This window comes from Penaeus japonicus, unplaced genomic scaffold, assembly GCF_977035675.1.
Source record: "Penaeus japonicus unplaced genomic scaffold, GWHDUDI00000001_assembly GWHDUDI00000010, whole genome shotgun sequence".
Taxonomy (NCBI): Eukaryota; Metazoa; Arthropoda; class Malacostraca; order Decapoda; family Penaeidae; genus Penaeus; species Penaeus japonicus.
In genome coordinates, this window is record NW_028234412.1 from 12625721 (window position 1) to 12630720 (window position 5000).

Sequence of the window (5000 nt, forward strand, 5' to 3'; positions counted from 1 at the left end):
TCTCTCTCTCTCTCTCTCTCTCTCTCTCTCTCTCTCTCTCTCTCTCTCTCTCTCTCTCTCTCTCTCTGCCTCTCTCTCTCTCTCGCCCTCTCTCTCTCTCTCGCTCTCTCTCCTTCTCTCTCTTCCTCCCCACCTTCTCTCTGTCTCTTTTCGTTCTCTTTTCTCTCTCTCTCTCTCTCTCTCTCTCTCTCTCTCTCTCTCTCTCTCTCTCTCTCTCTCTCTCTCTCTCTCTCTCTCTCTCCCTCTCTCTCTCTCCTCCTCTCTCTCTTCTCTTCCTTCCTTCTTTCTCTTTCTCTCTTCCTTCTCTCTCTCTCTCTCTCTCTCTCTCTCTCTCTCTCTCTCTCTCTCTCTCTCTCTCTCTCTCTCTCTCTCTCTCTCTCTCTCTCTCTCTCTTTCTCCTTCTCCCTCTCGCTCCCTCTTTCCCTCGGTCCGTTGACCCTCTCTCCCTTTCTCCCTCGCTTCCTCTCTCCCTCTCTCCCTCGTTCCCTCTGTCCCTCTCTCCCTCGCTCCTTTTCTCCCTCCCCCCTCTCTCTCGCCCTTCTCCCTCGTTCCCTCTGTCCCTCTCTCCCTCGCTTCCTCTCTCCCTCTCTCCCTCCCTCCTCTCTCTCTTTCGTTCCCTCGTTCCCTTGCTCCCTCTTTCTCTCTTCCTCAACTCTTTTTCGTGTTTCTTCTACTTTCTCTCCCCATCTCACCTTCCAACACGCACTCCATTTCATATCCATATCTTTTCTTTAGGTCTATCCCTCCAAACCACCAACATCTATCTATAAGAAGAAGTCCTTGTGTGTCGTTTGTGTCCTTAAGAACACCACAGACAGGCTCATTAGCGGTAATTACGTGTTTTATTACGACTAAAGAATGTATTGTCATCTCAGGTCCGCCATTATAAGCGCGACAAGCCTTGGCATTGTGACACACCAGTCGTATGAATATTTATAACAAATGGGAGATGCAGACTTGATTGTTGTTTATATGGGTTTCGAAACGGAAAGTAAGTGATCCAATAGTCTTCATTATTCAGAAGCTGTTTCAAGGGCGTTTTATTTAACTGAAAATATTTTGTAGGTCTAAAGAGACTGAACTTTCTATTTGGTGTTTAGTTGAAGGGTTGCAGCAATAGGGAGAATACGTATCTTCTATTGAAAATAGGCTCGGTTACATACACTTGGATAAATGAGCTAAATATGTGTGTGTGTGTTTTTGCACACACATCTTTATCATTGTAATCATAATTATTATAAATATGATTATTTTTATTATCATCATTGTTATTGTTATCATTATCATCATCTTTATCATCGTTACCATCATTACTACTAGCATTGTCAATATTATCATCATTATCACTTTCACAATCATTTTCATTACCGGAAGGATAATAACAAAAACAATAGCCACAGAACAACAAAAACAAAATCAAATACATATAAAAAAAATCCAACAAAAACAATAAGAAACATATAATTAAAAAAAGAAACAGTAAACAAAGACGAAAAAAAACACGATAAACCTCACAAAACAAAAGACTCGAGCCTTGCGCACCAAACATCAGCCAATCAGCATTACAAACTCTGGAACAGCAGCATGTCAGAGTCACGTCAAGACACCTTCCCTCACCTCGCTAACCTCAAGGGCATTTTAAGCCGTTATCTTCTTCGGAATGTGTGTGTGATTAGAGGTTGCGTTAAGAGGTCTATGAGGAGGGAGGTTATTGTAGACACGCTCAGATACTGAAGGAAGATATTTTGTTTCATATTTTCATATTCTTTTTCGTTTTCGTTTTTCTTTTCTTCTTTTTGTTCAGTTTTATCTTCTTTCTTTTTTTTTAATTTGTTTTCCTTTTCTTCATTTTATTTTCTAATTATCATTATTATAATTACCATTATTATTATTATTATTATCATATTATCATTCCTATTACCACTTTCTTACTCTTGTCATTACTATCATCAGTGTTTTTTATTCGTTTGGTTATCATCATTATCATTAGTACGATTATCATAATCATGATAATCAAAATCATGAAAATAATGGTAACAAAAACACTAATATTACCATTGTTATCATGACTATCATTATTGTTATCATTATTTCTGTCGTTATTGATATTACTATCGTCATTATAATTAGTATAGAGGAAGATGATAATATTAGTATTGCTACTAATAATAATGATAATGATAATAACAATGAGAACAATGATGGCAATGATAATGAGAGTAACGACGAGAACAAAACTATAATAATATCCATAATGATGATAATTATAAAGATGATGTAATGATGATAATCATAAAGATTGTAATGATGACAATAACAATAGCAGTAATAATAATGATAATAGAAATGATAACGATAATAATCTTAATAATAGTTACAATAACGATAACAATAATAATGTTATTATAAAAAAAACAATAATGTTATTATAGTTATGATTATAGTTTATCATTATCATCATTATTATCATTACTATTATTACTATCATTATAATTATTATCTTACTATAATGGCGGTGATGATAATAATAGTAATACTGATAATAAATACAAATATCAGTAGCATTAACATTGACAATTGCAATGATGCCAACACCATCAATTTCAACAAAACAATCAATTTTTCCATCATTACTGAGGATGTACTTATCAATCTCCAGACAGTAGAATATAACCTTCATATCTTACCTGTAATTGTAAGATATTCTCCCTTCTTTCACATCCTCGTTTGCCACCGTTGGGATCACGAAGTCTTGGGTAAAACCAGTTCATTATAGGTGTTATTAGTCTGTGTCTTTTATTGTTGCTTAAGCCATAAGGGGATACATTAACAAGTCATAGAAAACGGAGGGTACAACCGTATAGGGGTATCTTTAGTACCTTAATATGATGTTAGTAATTGATTGCTTTGAAACTTGATTAGGTTAATGACATGTATGATATTTAGTTCATATCAAACATCAACAAGTGTTCCCATAACAACATCATCACATTTTCTCCACCACAATCATCACCATCTTTTTTTTTTTTCCCACCATCATCATCACCACGGCCTCTGTATCAACGACCTGGCCCGAAACTGTTGACTCACGACCTCAGCCAGTCCGCCATCCCTGCAGCTGTTAAGGATATAAACAAAGAGTCATCTAAGGATCCACACCTCCTATGCTTCCTGTGACGTGATGGAGATGATGATGGAGATGATGATGGAGATGATGATGGCGTCTTTCGAGGAAGGAATTCAATCTTCTTCTCTTGGAATTTTGGTGTTATTTTCACCCGACGGAATCCGTGTGTGTCATTTGGGAAGTATGTTTGTGTTTGTTTGTTTTGTTAACTTGGAGCGTCTGGGTATTATGTTTGTCTGTTTAGTCGTTTCTTCATTTTTTTTTTTTTATGTTTTGATATTTTTTATTTTCTTGCGTTTTTTTTTTTTTTCATTTTTCATTTAGTTTCACTATAATTGATTTCTAGCATCCTGTTAGTTTCTTATCATTTTTTTTTCTCAGCGATTTTTTGCTATTTACATATCTTTTGATGAAATGGATATGGGTGTTAATATCGGTTGGTAATGTTTTATTATATCATATACGAATACCAATAATAATATGTATAAACGTATATATACATACATATATGTGCCTATATATATATATATATATATATATATATATATATATATATATATATATATATATATATATATATATATTTATGTATGTTGTATGTATATATGTATGTATATATATATATATATATATATATATATATATATATACATATATATATATAGTATATATATATAATATATATATATAATATATATATATATATATATATATATGCATGCATACACACACAGCATTTATTGTATAAAGTCACTATCACACATGAATATAAAAAATAAATAAAAAGAACTTAACATATGTGTTATCTAATTAACCACAACTTCTGTTTCCTTTGGTAAATCTTTGTTATTAAAGTAATCTAGGTTCTTTGTTTGTTACATTGACTTTAATGACCTATTGGGAAGTAATGTTTTTGAATGATAGTGTAAGCCAGACACCTATTCATTTTCTTATTTAACTTTCTGATCCTATTCATTTTTACTATTTTATTCATTTTTCTATTCATTTACACTTATATGAAAATGGATAGATGAATGATATATGTATACCTATTTACAGTGCATAAAGAAACACACGCGTTCGCACACACACACACACACACACACACACACACACACACACACACACACACGCGCGCGCGCGCGCGCGCGCGCACACACAAATACACATGGACGTACATGCACACACACACACATATGAAATTCTTCAGAAGCATAATAACAAACAACCGCAATTTTATTAATATCACAAGAGCCTTTATCACCTTTGAAATTTGTGTGTATGCCGGACCTACTGAAATATTACTGAAACCAATGCGCAGTTGTTAATATCTTAGTAAAATGTACAGTGTGTACATTTATTTTAACATATGCACTGATATCATTATTATCATTATCATTGTCATTGTTGTTGTTGTTTCTGTTATCATTACTACTGTTATCATTATCGTTATCTTTGCCATTATTATCATCATCATTATCATCATCATCATCATTACTATTGATATTATTATTATTGTTATTAATCATTGTTGTTATTATAATCATTGTTATTTTCATAATTACTATTATCATTAGCATTATTACTATTATCATCATCATCACATGATCATTATCAGCATTATTATTATTATCAGCATTACCATTATCCATTTGCCATTATCATTATCACTTTCATGATCATTATCATTTTAATTATCATTATTGTATTATCTTCACAATTTATAATCACCATCATCATTATTCTTATCATTGTCATCATCATCATTATCATTATCCTTCTCTCTCTGTTACGCGAGTTTTTTTTTTCTGTATTTGCTAAACCTTTACGTAGGCAGTCGACGGGCGCGTGGGTGGAGAGAGGGAAATTATTT